The sequence below is a fragment of the Humulus lupulus genome, chromosome X, assembly GCF_963169125.1.
Source record: "Humulus lupulus chromosome X, drHumLupu1.1, whole genome shotgun sequence".
NCBI lineage: Eukaryota > Viridiplantae > Streptophyta > Magnoliopsida > Rosales > Cannabaceae > Humulus > Humulus lupulus.
Genome location: NC_084802.1, coordinates 82,652,662 through 82,669,138, shown reverse-complemented (window position 1 = coordinate 82,669,138; position 16,477 = coordinate 82,652,662). Strand labels below are relative to the sequence as shown.

General features: G+C 34.5%; 1 long non-coding RNA gene across 1 annotated transcript; it reads right to left on the bottom strand.

The window, feature by feature from the left end:
* Nucleotides 1-2,830: 2,830 nt before the first annotated feature.
* On the bottom strand, nucleotides 2,831-7,091 carry LOC133807050 (uncharacterized). Its single transcript, XR_009879139.1, has 3 exons — nucleotides 6,968-7,091; nucleotides 3,314-3,430; nucleotides 2,831-3,069 (listed from the first exon to the last, which is right to left on the bottom strand). It is a non-coding gene; the product is annotated as an uncharacterized LOC133807050 (long non-coding RNA).
* Nucleotides 7,092-16,477: the final 9,386 nt, after the last annotated feature.

Genomic DNA, 16,477 nt, shown 5'->3' with positions numbered 1-16,477 from the left:
TTTAATAGTTAGATAAGTATTTCATTATGTTATTTATAAGTAGATTATATAACACTTTTTTGTACTTATAAAGTAGTGTTATGATACACTTTATAATAACACACTTTCTGCATTATAGAAAATAGTTTGCATAACATAATTTTATGCTTATAAACCAGTGTTATTGTAAAAGATACAATAACACATTTTTTGTATTATTATAATATTTGGATAAGCTTGAATTATTATTATATAAACCTGTACATTATAATTATTTTTATTTCTTTAATTCAAACCCACTTCATTTAATATACTTAAGACACCCTTAACATTGTACAAATATATTTTTGAGTACCAATTATATGGTTCATAACACATATAACCAAATAATTGTGTCAAAATACATTCAAGATTATCTAAAAAATAATCCAAAAGTCTTAAGATATTCAACACTGTCTAATTAACATAAACAAAACATTCTCACAATAGTCAACAAAATAGTCTTAAACAATTGCACATTCAAAAGTAAAGGTAGGAATTCATGATCTTCCAAATGTTAGCACATGAAAGCCTTCCAAATCAGATTTTCTTTTGCACTTGACTTGCTGAATTTGGTAAATGAAACATAAAAGAAAAACTAATGAGGTCATGAAATATCATATCATTCTTCTAATATAGTCAATAATGCTATCATAATCTTGGATTGCATATCGGATTGCATATCATTCATACTTCCGTACCTCTTGCAATTAATAATTAAGTTAATTAACTTTGTAATGCCCCTCACCAATTCGATCCACAACCTAAAAAATATAATCAATACCTAAAATATTAATACAAAATTAAAATTAAATGATACAATAAAACCATAAAATTCATGAAATTACTCTCTACGAGTCTTAAAATCATAAACTATATTCATTAATGGCTCAAACTTAACATAAAGAAACATATTCCAACTCAAATGTCCAAAAAAATCATCATTTTCATAATCATCATCATTTTTACTCATTCTATCTTAAATTCAGCTACTAAAAAACTAAAATAAACAATATTTCAGCAGCTTAAAAACAATATGTAACAAAAAAAATAAACAAAAGACAATCACAAATGCGAATACAAAAGCAATGGAAATTCCCTCTGATTTCTCTTTTCCATAAAAAATAATTCTATCAAGCTTTATAATGTATTTCCAAACTCAAAAAAATAATTCTATCAAACTTTATAATGTATTTCCAAACTCAAAAAAGTCAAGGACCCAATTGTCTACTGTATGCACACAAAGCTTGATTAATTAATAGTAAGAAATCAATTATTTAGAAAGCTCATTCAGTAGAAAAATCAGAACAACAACTTAAATGCAGATAATTCTCTCACCCAAAACTCTTTAAGAATGAAAGAACATTCTCTTTAAAAACAAAGGAGTCAGCAAATTTCAACAGAAGAGAAAGTGTCCAGCACATGTAGTCTCTTAGCATTTTTCATAATTCAATCATGCACCATTAAATTTAAAAGAGTCAATCCCGAAACAGAATCAGGTCTTGCTTTAAAATCTTTCCACAAGTTTTATGGAAAAGTATTAAAATGAGAACTTTAAGTGACAATTACTTCACTTTGTTGTAGTGATTATCTACACTTCATTGTTAAATTATGTAGTTTGTTTTAAAAAATGCATATCTAGTATCACACACATAAACCAACATTTAATTCAAAACTCAACCATTTGTTTTTCCTTAATAACCAAAAGCTCATCATGTGGAAATCCATAACAGACAAAAATCTAGAAATCCTAACTAGCTAACCATGGCCAATAGGCCCAATACCAACACTAAATATCAACATACCAAAGATTCTCATAAAAAAATCACTAAATTTTCTTAAGTTATCAAGTGTATCACTAACCTAAACTATTCCTGGATCCCATAATCCAAAAAAACAATTTTGAGTTTACTAAACATTGTTTATAATTAGTCATCCAACATAAAAGTTGAAAATTGCAGCAGTGAAAGAAGCTGTAAAAACAGAGGAAACCAAAGCACATGCATATCTAGAATTATCAAAGGAAGTACAACGTCAGAAGCAAACCTAAATGTACCATCAAAAGTAAGAGAAATGGTAGACATAACAACATCAATAAAACTAGAAGCAGAACAGAACAAGTCTGGCTTTCCTTTTCTAGCTAATTACTGCAACGAGCTACAACATCAACACAAACCAGCCAAAAATTACATGTTGCGAGCACGACTTTGAGAGAGTTAAATATTGAGAAAGAAAATGTAGTAGGACTTGGAATTATGAGCAATCCTAAATTCCAAAAGCTTTAAGAATGCAAACAACATCAATAAAACTAGAAGCAGAACATAACAAGTCTGACTTTCCTTTTCTAGCTAATTACTGCAACAAGCTACAACACCAACACAAACCAGCCAAAAAATACATGTTGCGAGCAGGACTTTGAGAGAGAGTTAAATATTGAGAAAGAACACGTAGTAGGACTTGGCATTATGAGCAATCCTAAATTCTAAAAGCTTTAGGAATGTAAATTATTTTTCTTCAAGTCATCTTTTAGTGAGAAAAATGAATTATTATTTTGAAATCATGAAAGTAATATGCTCGTGTCAAATAAAATACATGTAAGCTAACCAATCTCTAAATACCTCAAATTTATACTCCAACCAAATCAAAGGAGCCTTATAAAATCTATTAATTGAAAGTTAAAAAACTGAAAGAATAAAAGATGAGAAAAGAGAAAATAACATATTTCAAAACTCCTCTGCCATGTCACCAAGCTTCCTCTCTATAACATCTTTCTAATTGTCCACTATAGAGTATTTTGACAGTTAAAATAGTGGATCATGTACATAGAAATCCCTCTAGAGCATATTTCTCTAAAGGTCTGAAATTAAATTATAACTAGATAAACCACACGAAATGAAGAAATGCTAGTTGATAAATAGAAAACATATCCCTTAGTATCAAGACACAAACCTCTATCAAAATAGCCAGGTCAATCACCAAGCTTGTGACATGTCCCAAGACAAGGCCAATGACACCTCTTGTAAATGATGAAGATCCAATGCCTACATCAATCTGCAAAATAGACAGTTAAGCTGTCATTTTCTACAATTTAGTATCCCATAGAGAAAAAAAAAGAGGTTTGCTAGGGCAAACAGGTGAGACATTAATCCCACAGCAGAGAGGCATCATTATCATATTACTTTAGTAGCCCAAGGGCAAAAGTAAATGTTTCTGTAAAACTCAAAACTTAACTTCTCTTTATTTAGTGTAACAATAAAAATAATTAAAGAAATAAATAATACTTAACGTGACATACCTCCATAAAATTGTCTTGTTTAAAATATTTGCAAGTGACAGCTTTCCCCAGCAGCACGCTTGACCATCTAACATCCCTTACCATTGATTAAGACATTAACTGAGTCTACTAGAAAGCCTATAACATAGCAATTCAACACATTCTCAATTTTCCCTCATTGATCAGTGATGATAAGTACCAAGGAGGAGCAATAGCAAAGTCGCATTTCAAATTAAAAAATAAAATCCAATGAAATTGAAGAATTAACTTACCAGTCTTTGCTTCTCAAGTTGGTAGGTAAGCAACTCATTGTATTTATTAACAGTCTACAGATAAAATTTAGCATTATAGGGGAATGAGCATATTACAAAATAAAATCTTAACAAATGAAGCAAAGCATTTAATAATTAAAAAGAAAAGAAAACTGCATTACAACTTCAACTTCGCTGTTCAAAAGTGCTTCAATAAATCTAAAATCAACCCCTTCACAGATTTCAGTTCCATCATTAGCATCAAGACAATGAGAATTCCGTTCAAATTGAGCAATTTCATACAAACACAAATATAAAAGAAAAAGTCTGAGAGAACAAAAACCAACAAAAACAATAAAGGATAAATTATTACCTTCCACAGCCAAAAAAGCCACAGATAATACACATCCAGAGATTTTCAGAAGTTTGGCAAACATTGCAAATTGATTTTTCAAGCTGCTGCTGATGATATCTGCATACCTAAAAATATATGTAAATGGTCATTAATTATAATAATTTATAGGAAATGGAAATATCAAAACCATTACTTCTGTACTCTCAAGTACAAAAAAAAAAAAATTTACTAGACAAGAAGAATCTGTCCAGTTTGACATGCAAGAACAATGAAAAGAATGATTACAGATAGTTGTAAAAATTCCACTCCTGTGTTGGTCTAATCTCTCTGTAATAAAATAGGAGGACACTATGAGGAGATCAATACAAACATAAAAGAAACAAGCAATAAAACAAAATAAAACTCGAAGATGTAAATATCAGGCTGTGTTATATATGTTTAAATTTTGTTATTTGTTTCTTCATTTCTTCCTAAGTGAATTTTTGTTATAGGTTCCAGTGTAAAAGTACTAGATAACTTCAAGAGCACTACCAGAAATAGAAAAGCAAACCAAGACAAACCACACAAGTGGGCTGATCAGCTGAGCTTGCCGGAGACTCCTGTGAATGTTCAATTGAACCAGTACGGTAATGGACCATCAAAAAACAAATAATATACCATCAAAAAACCCTTAATAAACACAAGAAAATGGTTTAGTTTTTCCCCTAAACAAAAAGGTCTCTTCATACAACCAGCAGTAAATGTTCATTTTTTTTGTCAAAATAATTGTTCCTTAACTTTACTAGAATAACATTTATACATCAATAAAAAAAAAGAAAAAAGTAGCAAGTAATCAGTCAATTCCAAAAATTACAAAAAATGGAAAGCCATAACTTTTAAAGAAAACCCAGAAATGAAATGCTTTTACTCATTTAAAATAATAATTAGCTCATGCATGAACAAATTCCAAACACGTTAATGAACATGCAATGGTACAAATGTAGATGTAAAAACACATATATTTGGACCTAACTTCAACTCTCATGTGCATGTTACCAATGCATAAACCAGCACCAGCTATTATCCAATGTTGCAGATCTACCTGAAACATCCTAGACTAAGAAGCCCAATTCAAGTTTCCATGTATTGCTATTTACAAGTTTAACTGCATATCATGTCCATTGGTCCATAATTTTTGTCAAACTAAGTAACCAGCCACCTAACCTATCCACACAGAATGTTCCAATGTTAAATCGACAATAAAAATTTCAAAGATCACAATCCTAAAAAGGAAATGAATTAATGAAATCAGTTCATTTAATTCAATCCCCGAATTTTCTGGGTGAACAAACAAACTAGAAATCTTCAGAATCCAGAATTACCAGTCTTTTTCTCATAAAATTCTCAGAATTTCTAATCAATAAAGAAGAAGAAGAAGAAGAAGAAGAAGAAGAAGAAGAATTGACCTGTTTGTGAAGGGCGTCCCAAGATGAGCTTAAGACCTCCATGAACACCACCGATGACATGGATCCTCCGAATTCTTCTGTTGGAGTATATATAACAAAGCATTAAATCTTCATATACATGAAAAACCAAGAACAGAGAAATGAAACATCATGAATAGATTCAACTAAAAAGATACCAAAAATCACCAAAGTAACGTAAAATTATTGTATTTAAATCAGCAAGTAAACATTTTTTATGAAAAAATCACTCCTGTCATCATTTTGGTGTGGGCATAATACGATCGGATAAAAATAGCGAAGAGAATATTCATCAAAAAAATTACCATTAATTTTACTTAGCTGCAAATTTCTCTAGAATATTCATCAATATGCATAACAACAGACACTCAAAATCTTATTAAAACAATAACATCTCTAAAACAAATGAGTCACTGACAACAAAAATCCAAAGTTTAAAGCAAAAATAAGATGTTTGACATCAAGTAACCCGATTTAACATCTCTGAAGTCCTCATCAACTTCTAGGCAACTAAGATGTTTGAAAATCTGGGGAAAAAATGACAAGCACAAATATTCTTTAGTGTATAAGGTCAGTTTTTGTATGTAAAAAATAAATAAACAAGAGAAAATGAAACCCCTTGAAATTCTAGTTTTTTTCTTCTTTCCCCTTCTTAAAATACAATTTCCAAACGTAAATGTAAATAAAATTATTCAGATGTTAGTAAGACCATATCAAATCTACTGAATTGCGGCAATAATAGATTTCTAGAGTCCACAAGGAAATAAAAGCCCAACCTTTCAATATTTATCATTTAAAAGACCATCAAGAGCAGGGTGATTCAGAAATTGTACAGAAGAAGAAGAAGAAGAAGAAGAAGAAGAAGAAGAAGAAGAAGAAGAAGAAGAAGAAGAAGAAGAAGAAGAAGAAGAAGAAGAAAAATCATTATTTTTAAACAATTCATTAACCAGAAAATAGAAGGCCATAATCTCTTTACAGAAGTTAAAAGGAAAGGAAAACACAGATCACTTACAGCAGTTGACCAAAAGGAAGGAATAGACTTTGCTATATCATTTCAAGAGATTCATAAAATATGGAAACCAACCTCAAGGAACAGTGCACCTAATTGGTAACGTGACACAAATTGCAAATGGAAAGATGTGGATAAAAACTTGCCAATTACAGCATATATCATGAAAATTGTACACTTAACCCAGTGGACACTAGACTGAAATAACCAAATTCAGTAAGCAAATGACAAATCAACAAATACTTTAGTCCCTCTGATCGATTTGTAACAGGAATAGTCCATGCATTATAGACTAATTGTTCCCTTTTTAAAAGTTTACCGAATTGGACTAGTATGCATTTTTTGTAATAAAACAGATGGAAAAATAACTGTACAACTTTCAAAATTCTGGTACGTATAAAGCAACTTTAGATACACAAAAATAGAACTTCGAAACATATTATTAATAACTAGATTCTGACATGAGATTAATCATCAGAGCAGAAGAGTAAACACGAACTAAGTCTCTATGATCAAGAAAGGACTCAAGTAAGAAAAAGCACTATCAATAAGGGCCTACACTTGGCAGCACCCTCCCCACAAAATGTTGAAACTTACTTTATAATAAAAAGAGTAGTAGATCAGTGACGTCTTTCTTTAAAATGTGAGAGCAGAAGTGAATACCCATGCTCCAGTTCTTAATTTCTCAAGAGCTTACAAAACCTCTTCCCCTCAGAAAAATAAATGATCACAACAACAACAATGCAACAATGATTTATTTACGGAATTTTGGACTTATAAATTAGAATTAAAAACTCATGATTACCCTATTCTCCCCACCATGAACAAGCAGGTGTCACAATAACAAGAAGCATCTCAAAACTAAAAATAAAATGAAAAACCTGAAGCATTTAGGACACATCTATTGCAAAGTACTGATTTAAAGAAAGGAGAACCAACCAACCTGTAGAAGTTCATTCAAGATAAGAGGCCCCACAAATTGAGAAAGATCATTGCCAATCTACAAGTAATAAAGTGAACAAAAAAATAGAATATTAGAAAACATATTTGGTCTGATATAAAATTTACACTTAAAATAATTAAAATAACATATTTGGAAAAGCAACGGTCTGATGTTGGTTGGTGAAAAATTAGAACCCTGCTGTACTTTTTCCATATAAATGTGCAAAAAAAATGCTTTGTGCTATGATGTTTCAAAGCTATAATTAAGAGAGAGAGAGAGAGAGAGAGAGAGAGAGAGAGTAGTTGAGTACTAAAACATTATGACTAGGAAACTTTTGGTCATATGAAAAAAAGATCCAGTCTTGGATACTTGCCTAAAATATGCCAAAAGGTACCTAACATAGTGACATGATGTGCTCAAAATGTAATGATATATTATTATGGCCAATTTACCGTTAAGGAAGTATATCACATTTGATAAAGCACTAAAGATTAAAAACAAAAACACATAATCCATTTCTTCTGAACACCTTAAGCAAGATTGGCATGTATCAATGGGGCTAAAACCAGTTCATTTCAAAAGAATGTAAAAGAAGTTTGTCATAAGAGACACATAAATCAGGTTTATACTTTAATAACTACATCATATAAGGTACCTAGAAACATCAAATGGGATAGCTCACTTCAATATTGACCATTCTATATGTAATGAAAGTAAAGTTGATATTTGAGGGATTCGACCACCCATGTATATGGCAGCCATCATCCATCACAACCATTGCCCATATACACTATGTTCCTCAATTCCATTTTCTTGCTATGTATATATATATTGAGTTTAAAAATGAAAAATAATTAGAGAGATCTATAAATGTAATTATAATTAATTTGGTAAAAATGGTAACAGTAAAATTGAATGATATGTACATGGAGTACGAGTTTCTTGGTAGAAAATTGATTTGCCATGACTGGAGAACCTTCACATAAACCAGAAACAATTTGAAATTGCCTGAATTCACCTCTAAAACCTGTAGATATGCTGCCACTTCTGTATGAGACACAAACAAACAAGCACATCAGTTTGATCAAATAAAAAAGAACAAAGTTGAAAAATTTGTAGCAACAAGCTTGTACACCACAGACCCCACGCCTCCAAGTGGAACACCTTGAGATGCTGATGGCTTGCAACTTTCATGAGTGAGAGGATCAATTGGAGCTTTCTGCAAAGATATACAATTAAGCAATTAACTTTCAAACTCCTATGCATAAAGATTATTTCATCCAAGTGTTAATAGTCACAACACCATATAAAAAATCATTACTAAGGTAAAATAAAATAAATTAAAGAATGAAAATTTACCCTTCCATGAGAGGCTTCTTCTCTTACATATGACCATAGCCGTATACCTAGTCGAACCTAAAAATCAATGTCCATAGGAAAACTAAGAGAAGAAACCCAATCTTATATTTGATTACGCATATTCTTCTCTCCACAGCCCACCCCACACTCTCTGCCCAAAATAATTAAACTCGTACACAGGTTATCCTTCTTCTCCACAATACCCAAAACATAACACATAACCACAAAAATAATTACCAAACCCTAAAGTGTAATCATGAAAAATAAATAATCACAACAACAACAATGCAGCAATGATTTATTTACGGAATTTTGGACTTATAAATTAGAATTAAAAACTTATGATTACCCAAAATTAGCCCACAACAAATAGGGTGACACGAAAAGATTGGAGAGACGACGATATAGAGAGATTGGCGAAGCAGGGGATTGACTTCGGAGACACCGTAGCCGAAGAAGAAAATGGGGTAGCCGAATTGGGTATCGGGTTTCAACCCAAACTCATCCTCCACGAGTGAGACAAGAGCCAAAATTTCATCATAAAACTCGTACTGGGCATAGCTCTTGATGAAAATCAAGAACGTACCTTTATCGATGGGGCAAGCGAAGCGCTTCATATCGAGAAGGAGATTGGTCATGGAGTAGAAAGGGCCAACCTTGGTTAGTTTGCGAAGAATCTCCTGGTAGATGGAGGTAGTGGGTGAGAAATTAGGCTGTTTCGAGGCCCAGTCAAAGATACGAAGCGCGGAGGACTCATCATTCTAGTGACGAAGGGTGTCGAGAAGCTGCTTGGAGGTGAAGTCGGGAGGGAGGGATTGATGTTGAGACTGAGAAGAAGAGAGTGAATTGGGATTGAAGTTGGAGTTGAAGTTGAAGGAGTGGTGGTTGAGAGAGTGAGGAAGAGACCAAGGACAGCACATGAGAGAGAGGCCAAAAAAAAATATAACTTTTACAAGTTATAGGCAGGCTCCCAAAATAAATTACCGCCATTTTTTTCTTTTACCACATATACATATCATAATATTTTTTAAGTAGTATTATATTATTATGTTATGAAAACGGGTAATTGGTGTAGTGTGTCTTTCAAGAAGCTTATAAATGCTTGTAAGAAGGACATGCTTCACCAAAAGATATTGTATGATAAGAAGAAGGAAAGTAAGGGGCAACAAGAAGAGTCGAAGTATAATTTGTATGATTTCGCCCCACCGTTACAGTATTGGGTGTACGAGGCCATTCGGTAGGTTGCATAGGAGTAGGTTGTGAGCTCTGGAAATATGATCCCGATGATGCTTAGTTGGTCACATAAGAAGAATAAGGAAATCACTAAGGCTAACATAGTCCCATTGCTTTTGAAGAGCACCGTAAGTTATTTTTTATTGACGATAAGCAGTTATGTTTACTTGAATGAATATATTGTATAATAATTTGACTTAAATCAATATTTTCTGTTGATTGTAGTTAATTGTGTTACCCTTGTTGAAGCCCCAATATGCAGATATGGATTATACAATGCCTTGACAGAGGGTGATGCTTCGCTTTATCCCAGGTTAGGGGAGTGTAACGTCCCAAAATTCCTAATAAGGCTTAGTGCCTAGATTAGGGGTCCGGGAGGGCAATATTGGAATATTTATGTGAATTAATTGGATATTGATGCGATTATGTGAATGACATGAGTTATATTATAATATGATTAGATATGCATGTTTAGGTGTATTAAATATACATGTGGGCCCGTTTCTTGATAGAAGGGCAATTTTCGTAATTTGTCCTGTTGCGGGTATATTTGGAATATATGTGCATATATGTGATATATGTGTGAGACCACATTATTATGTGGATATATTTGGGTTATTCGGCACGAGGCGATCCTAGGGAGCAAGTTAGTAGGAAAGTCACAGTGGGACCTAATACCCGACTCGAGGTGAGTCAAGGGGTATGTTGGGCATTTAGTACATTACCAGGATATCGGGTAGTGAGGATAAATATTCGAGGATATATTCAGAGTTAGTGAGATTAGGAGGAAATTCTAGGGATTTTGAACATTTTACCCTCATGGATGTTTATTGTACCCCGAGCCTCGGTATTTACTTAAGGTTACTTGAACCCTAAGTAAACCACCCAAAATACAAAACACTCAACAAACACTTAAACTCTCATTAGCTCTCTTTCTCTCCAAACCGACTCTCTCACTCTCTCTCAACTTTTGGTGTGGATTTCTTGAGGAAACTAAGGGAATTGAAGGCTTGGATCTAGGGTTGAATTGGTTGCACCTAAGAGGTCATTAAACACAGCTGAGGTAAGCTATAGTCCCTATTTTAGTTGAATTCTGTCACGATTTTCTAGAGTTCTTGAAGTGTTATTGAACTTTGAGGCTTAAGTGGTTGATTGTGAGTTTTGGTGAGTTTTTAGTCAAGTTTTAGGTTGGGTTTTGTTGCTGGTAATATGTTGATGTTGTTCTGGGGTTGAATTCTTAGTTTTGGTTTTATTTGGGATGGATTCTGGTAAGATTTGGCTGAGGAAAAAAACTGGAAAATTAGAGTTCGTAGGGTCGCGCCACGGCCTGTTCTTGGGGCGCTGCGGCCCATGTGAACCCAGGGCACAGGGGGTGCTGTTTGGAGTAGGCGCGCCACGACCCTTAGGGCCAAGTCGTGGCCGATGTCCCAAGAAATGGAAGGGCTAGGGGCCCCTGACTTAAGGCGCGTCATGACCGATTAGGGGGCGCCGTGGCGCACATAGGCAGGAATGGCCAATTTAGGTTTTAAGTGATGGGAACTTAAACCTAAGGGCTCAAGATTGATTCCACTACCGGGTTTAGTAGAATTCAACGTCCCGGAGGCTAGGACTCGATTTGGAAGCCTTTATTCGCTCGTTGTTGATGACAATTCATATTGTGGTTGTGACTAGGTTACTTCTAGGGGCTCGAAACCAGGATTGTGCTCAAGGGTAATTCTCGCTATGCGTTCCACTTGAACCTGAGGTAAGAAAGCTGGCTGTTCACGTAGAACAGGTCATGGCCCGATTATTTGTGCTTAGTATTATGTGTAAATTTTTGTAAACATTATGTCATATATATGTTTGTGACTGAGCGGCAAGGGCCGGGATTGGCAAGGACCGGGAATGGCAAGGGCCGAAATCGGCAAGGGCTGGGATCAGAAATAAGCATGTTGAATGCATGCCACTATGGTAGAGCCATCTAATGGTGTTATGCTCACCCGCTCGTTTATGACTGTGAACTTGGTGCTTGGTTACACACCTTGGCCGGCTTAGCCGCTGTTGTGAATTTTAATGGAAAATATGTGAATTTTTTGTTGTGCATAATTAATTATGCATTTACTGAAATGAATCATTATATGCTATGCTGGTGAAGTTTTCTTGTTGGACCTTAGCTCACGGATTCTCTATGGTGTAGGTAAGGGCAAGGATAAAGCTGGACCAGCCATGAGTTGGAGAGCTTTGGTGGCGACGTGTACATATGCGGCTGCTCGACCACCACGATCGAGGGTATCTCAGAGGAACTAGGGTTGTATCCCCTATTTTGCCGCATAGGTCAGCTAGTTGTAACTTTTGAACTATAATAGTCTTTTAAACATTTGTTTATGTTATTTTGGGATCCCATGTACGAACATATATATTTTTAATGAAAAGTCAACACTTCCTTTTGACCAAATATTTTAACCCTAATCCTTGTCATTATTCTTAGATAAATGTTTATAACCAAGGGAATTGATTAACAAGTCTGACACGAGACGACCCTAGATTTTGAGAAAGTTGCGGAGAAGGTTGTTGAGGTTGCTAAGGAAACACAAATATTTGATGATGCTGGCCCTGCCCCGCCCCTCCCTTTGTTGCTATTAATTTGAATAAAATCAAGGACGCAGAGGAAGGTGGGGATTTTAAAAAATCATTAATACCAGCCAAGATCAATACATATATCTATACATTAAATCAACGCATACAAGGAAACGTATATTACCTCTTGTAGCCTATTAAGATTCCTTGAGTCTTTTAGTATAATAAAACGTTCTTCCTATCTAGTGAAGATTCACACCTTAGCCTTCCAAGTCGTTCCTCAAACACACAAGGACGTGTGTGGGCACGTAGTTTTCACAAGTTAATTATTTAGGCTCTCTAGATGTTCTCACCACATGAAATCTAGAGAGTTTGGTGAAAGGAGAAGACTTGTAGAAAGTTCTAGAATTTTCAGGTCTAGAAAATTCTGTCAATACTTTTATGAGAGAGTCTGATAACAACAATTAACAAATGACTTAAAAGAATCTCTTCTTTTTAGACTTATAAAGATAAAATAAAAAAAAATTATTTTTCTTTAATTTTTTTAATTAAACTAATAACTTATCTTTTAAATTAATTATTTATTTAAATCAAATTTAAAATAATAATTAAATAATTAAATAAACAAATATTATTTGAAATTAAAACTTTAAATCTCAGGGATAGCTTGCACACAAAGTGGTGCCACTATAATGCTTCCCTAATTTTTCTCATTTGTTTGTTTAATTAATATTAAAATAATATATTTATTCCCAAAAATAAATATCAAATAATTCAAAATTAATCTTATCTTAAAAACTATCAGTTTGAATAATTATCTTATACTAAGATAATAATCAACTCTCTTAAATATTAATCCAAATACTGATTAATATTTATTTTAACTAATATAAAGTTTTTCAAATAAAACTAATCAGTTAATTAATTGAACATAATTATCATTTAGCCATGGAAAATTAATTCATTTGCAATTTAGTAATTTTCTACATTAATCTTGCTTGTGACATCCTTACCCTTGACAATGTAGGATAGAGACGACTCAGGGACCATGGATATATAATGCAAAGATCCAATAAGCAAGATTATTAATTAAACTCTTTAATTAAACAATCTTATTTATTAATTCCATTATTACTGCACTATAAATATGGAATTGCACTCTAACGAATTATATGATTATATTTACAAAGTTTGCTGTTGTGGTCCATAGATACAATCAGTAAATGTAGTTCTGTCCTCCATTTATTGGTTCACTAATTCGAGCTGGTCAAGAATTACCATTATACCCTTCCAATTACCTCTAGTTCCTCAAGTACCATTAATTCACCAGTGAATAATTAATCTATAATAACATTATAGATTTGAGCTCAATAACTATTCAATCCTAGAATTAACACTTAAGGGAACCAATATTCATTTCGTTAGGAAAGTATGGATTCCATTATTATAAAATCATGTTCTCAGCCATTCATGATATTGAACCTCCAAAAAAAAAAGTCATTAGACTCATTATATCAAGAGACCTTAACGAATGAATCAAAAGATTCAATAAACATAAACAGGAATTCATGATAGCTTAGGATTTAGACTAATCTACAAATGATCATCTATTAAGAAATGAATTAAATCTTTATGGAAAATGATAAGTTTATAAAGATAAATAATGTAACGACCCAAATTCGCTAATAAGGCTTAAGGGCATGATGGGATTTATGTGTGATTTGATGAGTTAAATGCATGATTATGATTTAAAGCATGTTATATGACTGTTTGTTTATCTGAGATGCATGACTATGTATATTAGTACGCATGTAGGCCCGGATCGTGTTAGAAGGGCATAATTGTAATTTTGGCCATGTTGGGCATAACTGCATTGATATCTGATGATTGATGAGACAACAGTGGTATGTGGGTGTACCTGTGATTGTGACTCGAGACGATCCCAGTGAGCGGGCTAGCGGAAAAGTCAGGATGGGAATTTATACCCGGCTCGGGGCGAGCCTGGGGGTATAAGCAGGAATTTAGAGAATATATTGAGATTAATTTTGATGATGGGGAATATTGTTTTGGTGATTTATCAGGTGTTGGAAAGCAACGGGAAAATATTAGAGACACTTGAGGATTAGCAGGAATTGGGTAAAATGACTAAAATGGCCCTACTTGGACAAAAGGATTTAAAATGAATAGGGAGGGCATTTTGGTCATTTGGCTTTTTGGAGATAGATTAAATGAGGCTTTATACACTTAGTGGATTTTGTAGAATAGAGTGAAGGCTGAAAAAGAAAGAAAAGAAAGGAAAAAGGAAGGAAAGAAAAGAGAGAAAACAGATGGGTTTTCCAAAGGATCGGTTTGGGGTTCTAGCACCTCTTCTCTTCAAACTTCTTGGGGAAAAGCTCAGTGGAGAGCTAGGATAGGCTGAGCATCAAGGATCTTAAAGCTAGGCTTGAAGATTTGGCAAGGATTAGCAAGAACACATCAATGTTTGAGGTAAGTTTTTAGAGTTTTCAGTTTTAAGGGTTTGGACTGGTTTGAGCTGTGTTTTGAGCTGAGTTGATGGGAATTTTAGGGAATTTCTGAGCAAGCTTTGAGGATGAACAAGCTAAGGAGGTCTAGGGTTGAATCAAGGTCGAAATTTGCATCAATAGTAAGAATTCTAAGCCTTTAACTTTGTTGTTGATTGAATTTCTGGGTTTAGGGTTGTTCATGGTGAATTTTGAGATTTGGGTTGAATGTTCTTGGGTTTTGAGTTCTTGGGATGCTTGGGATGAGTGTGAGGTGTTTATAAGCTTGATTTTGGGTTTGGAAAAGGTTTGGACAAGTTTGGGGTTGAATTGGTTGAAGGAAATCGCAAGAAGCGATTTTTGGGTTCTGCTGGGCTGCAACTAGCGCTACAGCGCTAGTTAGTGGGCGCTGTAGCGCTAGCCCCTGTTCTGGGGGGAGTGTTCTGCTTGTAGCGCTACAGCGCCCTCTTTAGAGCGCTGTAGCGCTGCACTGTTCACAGAAGTGGATTTTTGGGTTTTTGATGAGGGATTTTGACCTAGGGTTCGGGGCTCGATTCTGCCACTTTGTTTTGGGGATTTAGGACTCCCCGGGGGCTCGGGATTGGTCCCGAGGCTAGGTATTCGGACTTGGGGTTCGGTGTTGACTTTGACCTATGTTTGTGCCTAGGTGTGCGCTAAGGCTCGAGTGGGATCGTGCTCAAGGAGACAGGTGATCTAAGCTATTGATTGGAAAGGTAAGAAAACTATAACACCCGTAGGATGGGGCATGGGCCCATAGTGTGATTGCGGGGCACGGCCCTATATTGCATGTTGCATAATGAGATGATTGCAGGGCACGGCCCTATATTGCATTACATGTTAGGGTGCAGATTTAAATGAATTGATATTTGTTTGAATGTTATTTTGAGATATACTATATGTGTGATTATAGTGAAATGAACGGCTATGGCCGAGGGCGGCAAGGCCGAGAACGGCAGCGGGGCCGGAAGTAACACTTAGCACATGGGATGCTTATAGTCAGGGTAGGACCCAGAGGATACATGTGAGATCCTTTCGGTGAGGACCGAGACCCCAGGCTGTGGTAAGGGTTCTGGGGCGGCATGGCCGTGTTTGCTTAGTCTAATGGTAGACTTGTTTATCTGTGGATTGTCTGATATGATAAACTGTATAAATTGCATATGTTATGTTCTGCATGAGTTTTCTTGCTAGGCTTCGGCTCACGGGTGCTCTGTGTTGCAGGTAAGGGCAATGACTGAGTCAACCAACCATGAGTACGGAGAGCGTGAAGCGACGCGTACATGTTTGGCTTGCCCGACTGCTTTGGTTGGGGGTTTATTCGAAAATGGCTGTAATAATCTATGATTTTTATAACTAATCAACTGTAAACTTATTTCAAGATGTAAATAGTTTTCAAACCTTATTTTGGGATCCCAAATGTTTAATACTAGAAGTTTTTACTGAAACAGCGCATTTTCAAAGATTACAGCCTTAACTTTTTATTAGTCACACTTTTGT